This window comes from Cyprinus carpio, chromosome A20, assembly GCF_018340385.1.
Source record: "Cyprinus carpio isolate SPL01 chromosome A20, ASM1834038v1, whole genome shotgun sequence".
Taxonomy (NCBI): domain Eukaryota; kingdom Metazoa; phylum Chordata; class Actinopteri; order Cypriniformes; family Cyprinidae; genus Cyprinus; species Cyprinus carpio.
The window spans coordinates 26,427,826-26,436,068 of record NC_056591.1 but is presented as its reverse complement, the minus strand read 5'-3'; positions in this window follow the sequence as shown (position 1 = coordinate 26,436,068).

Sequence of the window (8,243 nt, the reverse complement as noted above, 5' to 3'; positions counted from 1 at the left end):
TTTAGAAGAACATGAAAGTCATGTTTGGCCATGCAAAACTCAACATTGCAACGATCTTCAGGGTGTTGCTAGAACATTGTTCTGTGGTTGATGCAAAAATCATAAGTCTAATCGCTTAAGAAAGCACAGTTTGAGCTATCAATCGATCTGTAGCACAGACCTGCATTGCCAAAGTTTCATTTAATCCTAAGCATGTGTAATAGTTATAGTGATCCTTGCCTTAATGAGCACCACTTGCACTATGCAGACTGGAAGAAGCTTTGGGGATGTTCTTGTACTTCCACAGCTGGAATCATCCAGAATGAAGAAGGGATGCTGAATCAGTCAAACTGCAAGACGTCAAGCATATATCTCCTCATAACCAGAGTAAACAAATTCATAAAAACATTACGCTGTGACATTTAGAGAAAGTGACATGCAATTGAAAACATTTGGCTCAATCATGCGTCTTTTTATTTTTAAGACAATGTGTGCCAGTGTTGTATCAAATCAGACAGACACATGGGCTTTATTATGAGTCACTTGATTCAATCAAAGCGGGCCAGTTGTTTATTCACATATGGGAGCTGACATCTCATCCTAATTGTATTTCACAGTAAATGGACAGATACATGTTCCAAGATGAATGATTAGGAGTTTTAAAAATCATTGATTGTGATTCAAACAAATGCCTTTGTTTATGGGCCCTAATAATTGAAACATATTTAATAGGTTAAAAAGATGCACTTAAGGCAGATTTTAATGGCTCAAGTGGAGTTCAGACTATTATTAATACATTAAGGAAAAGCTTCAGATTCTGTCTAAATGAAACCCTAGCTATTAGAATATATTACAGCTAAACTCATAATGTCTGCTAATTCAATAAATGCCTCAGCAAATTATGCCACTAATTGAGTATGCATAGAGTGTTCTTTAGAACTTCCGCATAAAGAAAAGCCATTTCCAGTAAAATGTAATTTGATGTTGTGGTATATATATACAGTGGGTACGGAATTCAGACCCCCTTAAATTTTTCATTCTTTGTTATATTTCAGCCATTTGCTAAAATCATTTAAGTTCTTTTTTTTTTCCTCATTAATGTACACACAGCACCCCATATTGACAGAAAAACACAGAATTGTTGACATTTTTTTAGATTTATTAAAAAAGAAAAACTGAAATATCACATGGTCCTAAGTATTCAAACCTTTGCTCAGTATTTAGTAGAAGCACCCTTTTGATCTAATAAGCCATGAGTCTTTTTGGGAAAGATGCAACAAGTTTTTCACACCTGGATTTGGGGATCCTCTGCCATTCCTCCTTGCAGATCCTCTCCAGTTCTGTCAGGTTGGATGGTAAACGTTGGGTGGACAGCCATTTTCAGGTCTCTCCAGAGATGCTCAATTGGCTTTAAGTCAGGGCTCTGGCTGGGCCATTCAAGAACAGTCACGGAGTTCAGCTGTGAAGCCACTCCTTCGTTATTTTAGCTGTGTGCCTAGGGTCATTGTCTTGTTGGAAGGTGAACCTTCGGCCCAGTCTGAGGTCCTGAGCACTCTGGAGAAAGTTTTCGTCCAGGATATCCCTGTACTTGGCCGCATTCAGCTTTCCCTCGATTGCAACAGTCGTCCTGTCCCTGCAGCTGAAAAACACCCCCACAGCATGATGCTGCCACCACCATGCTTCACTGTTGGGACTGTATTGGACATGTGATGAGCAGTGCCTGGTTTTCCCCACACATACCGGGCTTTCATGTGTCTTGCACTGAGGAGAGGCTTCCGTCGGGCCACTCTGCCATAAAGCCCCGACTGGTGGAGGGCTGCAGTGATGGTTGACTTTCTACAACTTTCTCCCATCTCCCGACTGCATCTCTGGAGCTCAGCCACAGTGATCTTTGGGTTCTTCTTTACCTCTCTCACCAAGGCTCTTCTCCCCCGATAGCTCAGTTTGGAAGGGTTCTGGTCGTCCCAAACATCTTCCATTTAAGGATTATGGTGGCCACTGTGCTCTTAGGAACCTTAAGTGCAGCAGAATTTTTTTGTAACCTTGGCCAGATGCCTTGTGCCTTGCCACAATTCTGTCTCTGAGCTCTTCAGGCAGTTCCTTTGACCTCATGATTCTCATTTGTTCTGACATGCACTGTGAGCTGTAAGGTCTTATATAGACAGGTGTGTGGCTTTCCTAATCAAGTCCAATCAGTGTAATCAAACCAGCTGGACTCAAATGAAGAGGTAGAACCATCTCAAGGATGATCAGAAGAAATGGACAGCACCTGAGTTAAATATATGAGTGTCACAGCAAAGGGTCTGAATACTTAGGACCATGTGATATTTCAGTTTTTTCTTTTTTTAATAAATCTGCAAAAATGTCAACAATTCTGTGTTTTTCGTATTCTGTCAATATGGGGTGCTGTGTGTACATTAATGAGGGAAAAAAATGAACTTAAATGATTTTAGCAAATGGCTGCAATATAACAAAGAGTGAAAAATTTAAGGGGGTCTGAATACTTTCCGTACCCACTGTATGTAGAGACTCTTGAGACCCTCACAGAAACCTCTCCTGCCTCATTCTTGTCAGAAACTCCAAAACAAATTAATTGCCAAACTGTCAATAATGATAGTGGCATTAAAGGGGTCATATGATGCGATTTAAATTTTTCCTTTCTCTTTGGAGTGTTACAAGCTCTTGGAGCATAAAGAAGATCTTTAAAGTTGCAAAGACTAAAAGAGTCAACCACGCCTACCTAAAATGGCTCGTTCTAACACGCCCCCACGTCTACGTCACAATGTGGGAAAATTCGCATAACACCGCCCAAATGTTCACGCAAAAAAAGAAAGTGTAACTTTTATTCTAGCTCTTGCCACCACCGCCATGTTGTTAAGATGCTGGGTTTCGTTGTGAAAGCACAAAAAAAAAAAAGTTTTTTTATATTTAAATTATTTGCCACTGATGATTCAAACGTGAGTTTTAAGCAGCGTAGAGTAAAAAGACAGTATAAGTCATTATAATCAGTAATTATGTCCCCACTGGATGCAGCAAATGCCTAGTTTGTAATGGGTTTTATTGGTTTTGTCTCGTCGTGCTGGGAGATGGTATCACAGTATGGTAAGGGACGTAACATTTCTGTCACACGCTTGAGGCATTCGGCCAATCACAACGCATTGGATAGCTGGCCAATCAGAGCACACCTCGCTTTTTTATAACGATGAGCTTTGTAAAAATCAATGTGTTTCAGAAAGGCGGGGCATAAAGGAGCAACAATAATGTACATTATATGGAAAATACGTTTTTTTTTTGTTTTTTGTTTTTACCTAAAACCGCATAAACACATTGCATTACACCAAAAACACAAAATAATGTTCTTTTTAGCAACGTCATATGACCCCTTTAACAAGCGGCATCAGTTGCCATTTCAACTCCCTAGTTTTTTTCACGTCTTGCTTTTGGATTTATTATAAAATGACTATTATAACAAATTTGACTACTTTTACTGTTCTGAAATATAAAGTATAGCAAGTGAGGGAAAGTCTCATGTCATTTACAAAATAAGCCCAGACACCAACAGCCTAGAAGGGGTAATTATTTAAATACTCAACCAGTTAACTACAAATTAAACAAGTTTATTAATAATGGTACAACAATAAAATAATACATGAAATATTCCGAAATATTTTTAAATTTAATTTCTTTAACTGTAGAAGCTGCTAATATATTCAGCTAAAACAGACTTGTCTCTATTTTTGACATCGGCTTGTCAGATGTTTGGTTCCATCCACTGCTAGATGTTTTACTGTCAATCATAGCAATGATTGCAAAGTCCGCTTATAATACGCAACTTTGGGCTTCTTTTTTTGTTAAGTTGCGTATTAAAAATGCTGGGTTGCGTGTTGCAGATTTATGGGCTTATTTTAAAAACATGGTTGCTTTCTAGGAGAATCTGACAAGCAACTTTGTTTCTTTACACATATGGTTGCTGTTTTCTCCAATGCATTGACTGAAACTCTGCTCAGCTAATAGCCAATCAGTACAATAATATTAATGCTGTAGCGTAATTCGTCAAACCTCCTCCCCCTCATTAAAAAAAATCACCTTCAACATGAAGGCGTGTGACGCTGTTATCCAAGCGATGACAGTAGTAGACTTAACAGAGAAGTGGGATGACACTAACACTAATACAGTAGTTGTATTAGTATGTGCCTGTTACAGCCCTCCCTTAAACATCATGTCTTTGTTCTCCTTTTCCATATCTCTAGTCCTGTTCTGCTCACAGGTAAATGGAAATGAGTGGATAGTGGGTGTCCTCCGGCTTTGTTGCAGTTTGCTGTTTTTTGTAAAATGACTTCTGTTTTTGCTTTTCAAATAAAAAATGTTGCAGGCTCATTTATTGGTAATAAATAATATTGATGATAATAAATAAATAATATTGGGCTTGTTTTTGAAGCTGTGGTTGCTATTTTTTTACACTTGTGTTTGTCATTCCTGAAACAGTATGCATGGACGTTTGGTAAAAGTGCACATTTCCTCAACAAAAGTCAAGTTGCACGCTAAGGTTTAACATTTGTTCAAGTCGCTACGACACTGAAGTCAATTGATCATCTTTCATACTGTATGCTTGCGTTTTTTTGTAGATGGCTCTGACACATCCCAGATGTTCTGACACACGGCTGAGAGTGTCTCCGGCAGGTCTACTTAATAAAGAGTCCATAACAGGATAGAGAGGAAATGAGCCTCGGTTTGGACTGAAGGACACAGACCACCCTGATCTGTCAAACACCTTCAGCTGCTCCAGTGTTTGTTCTTACAGCGCAAAACCACAGTTAACTCCCATCAAACCACCATCGTGCCTTCTTCAGACTGTGTGTTATTATGTCACAGAGCGGTTTTCAGGATTTGAAATGTTAAAACACTGACACTTGTTTCTAAATACTAAAATCGTCTTCTTTTAGGCATCTTCCAGATTCAAAACAAGTTAGTGAACAGCATTTGTCGATTACCACAGATAATAAATTTCAAATCAACTGGACATTGCAACATACATTAAAACACGCACTGTTAACTTACAAACGACAGTTTTATTAAGCAATGACATTAATCTTATCAAAAGTGACACTTATAATGTTGCAGAAGATTTCTATTCCAAATAAATGCTGTACATTTAAACATTCTATGCATCAAAGAATCCTGAAAATAATAATAAGAAGAAATGTTTGATATTAGAATGATTTCTGCAGGATCGTGTGAAAATGAAGACTGAATTAATGATGCTGAAAATTCATGGCCATTTAGTTCCTTCAGCGTTTCTCATACGTATGTTTATCTTGGTCTAACAGAATGTTAATTATGGGCTAACCCTTCTGCTACTTTAGTCAAGATTAAAAATTTTTCCACAATACAGTTTGATTACTATGCCATTGCAAACACAATTTAACAAAGTCTATATAAACAATGTTGTACACATTTGATGAGATCAGCATTTGTTTTACATTAAAGTGCTATTTTAATGCAGATGTGGTTTTTGTAATGTTATAATAATTTTTTTTTTGTCAATATCGCACACCCCTACTAACCAGAAGCAACGCGACAACATTTCAGCAATTCGGCTGTCCACGAATAGTGATGGGAAGTTTGGATCATTTTACTGACTCTGACCTTTGAGTCTCGTTTAGCAAAATGAACTAATCTTTTTTCGAGTCATTTCTTTCATTTTATCAAAATATATATATAATTAAAATAAAAAAAGAAAAAAAAAAAAAAAAAAAAAAAAAAAAAAACTATATAAATTAAAATGTTACGTGCTACTTCCCTAACACATCTACTACTTATGCAAACGTTGATCACACTACAAACAATACAAAACTATAATGGTATAAGAAACAGAAAAAAATAGTCTATGATTAACTCACCTCACCTCTTATATCTGTCAAGTCTTCATTTTGGAGTTGTTATTTCATCACGTTACAGCCCCATAAACTTAACCAATGCATTCTGAGCAGGAAAGAGAATGGATTAGTTCATCTCTCGAGTCATCGGGTTTGAGTCGTTCGTTCATCATGTGACAGCCCCATAAGTTTGATGAACGAACGACTCAAACCCGAAGACTCAAAAGATGAACTAATTAATTCTCCTTCCGGCTCAGACTGCATAGGTTACGCGTATGGGGCTGTCATGTGATGAACGAATGACTCAAACCCGTTCAAAATGAATGAATTGTTCAAGAACGACCCATCACTAGATGCGACAGAAACACTCAAATACCAGCCATTCAAAAGCACATAAGTGCACCACACTCCCAAAGAAAGGAGGGCCAGGGCTCCTTCGTAAAAAAAAGAGACTTGTTCTCAAAGGATTTCCCTGGTTAAATAAGGGTTAAATAAAAATAAAAAATAAATGTTTATCATAGAAAACAGTTGTTTGTTCACACGGAGTTCGAAGTTTTAACGTACATGTTTCCTTTAACTTATTTTCAAGATCTGAGGTAAACTATCTGTTGTTGCTTTCAGTGTGGCTATAACGGTCATGCAAAATGAAATTCAAACTCACATTAAGACACTTTTTACTTTGAATAAAGTCATTATCATAGTTTATGCTGTTGTTCCAGCCGTGACGTCACAGAAAAGTTTCTAAAATAGAAACTTCGCGTGTCGCTGTCGCGGCTGGTTAGGACAAAAACTCAGATTAATATGGAAAAGAGACTTTTTATCATGGGTCACGGCGTCATGTGTAGTTAGGATATGGTGTAACAAGTTGGCATGGCAATTGTTTTATTTAAAGGCAAGAAGGCGGCATTCTGCGCTATACTTTATTAAAAACCATTCCTGAGTGCTACGTCTCATTCTTTAGATGCAAATACGCATTTTGTGTGAACAGTTTGCCAAAGCCGCATTTATTTGATCAAAAATACGGTAAAAACAGTAATATTGTGAAATATTATTACAATTTCTAATAACTATTTTCTATTTGAATATATTGTAAAATACAATTTATTCCCGTGATGCAAAGCTGAATTTTCAGCATCATTACTCCAGTCTTCAGTGTCACATGATCCTTCAGAAATCATTCTAATATGCTGAATTGCTGCTTAAAATTTTGGTGGAAACCATGACTTTTCTTTTTCAGGATCCTTTGATAATTAGAATTTATTTTAAATCAAATCATTTAGTAACATTTTAAATTTGCTTACTGTCACTTTTGATCAATTTAATGTATCCTCGAAATTGCATATTTTGCTGTTTCCATCATAAATGAACTTAAATGCAACCAAAATCAGACTATTCCCAGAGACAGAGTTCATGTGGAGCATTCACTCTATAAAGGACAAGTGCAACCCCTTCATTTCGAAGCCTATTCATTTATTTAAATCATAGGCTTTTATGGTTAAATAATCACATTTGGTCAGCTAGATACTGTGCTACCCTACTTTGAAATAGCCACAAAAGACACTTTAACCTTTTCCATTTGACCTAATAATGTCAACAACCTTACAAATCAGCTCTTCAACAATTCAGGTTCCCCAAAAAGCCTTTTGTGTGTAACTACTTTTTCCTACCGCTTGCTTTGACAAACTATTGGCTCTGAGAATGATCTCAGATGATGTCATGCTTCAGCTATAGAACTGAGAGGAAAGTCTCTATGACTGAATTAAAAATACCGTCCACCTCCAATCAGCTCTCACTGAGGTCTGAGTCCAAGCATTTCATTCATCTTTGGTCTCGTTCTCGTAGGTTGGTAATGATATCAGGATATTAATTTCTGCAGACAAGCACGCACTGAAACTAATTGGAGCGGTTTGACCCCCTTCTGCTGCGCGAGCTGCCAGATTCCTACTGCTTTCTTTCCATGAAGTCATGTTTGGCCGTCGCATCAATATGAGTTTCAGCTCAGCGATGAAGAAGAAGCCGAAAAGAATAGTGTTGGGTTTTTTCTCGTCGATACCCCTCTGGTTTTTGGAAGCAGGCATCAGTCAGTGTTGAGAACTCCCTGCAGAAGGCTTGAGCTCGCTCTTCAGTTCTGTGATGTTCCAGGGTGTAACTGAACAATGTGCTCACATTAAACCCAAATGGGCCGTGATGGGCCCAGTTTTCCCAGAAGGAAGCTTTTATAATCTATTCATACCATTGGCGGTTTGTTCACTGATGGTTGCCACTGTGTTTAAACGATGTTGCAGCCAAAAATGACAATTCTACGATTATATTTTACTTAAAACTTTCTGAACCCAGTGACCAGTCAAGCTAAAGCCTCTAAATGATCAACACAACTTTTATATTTCA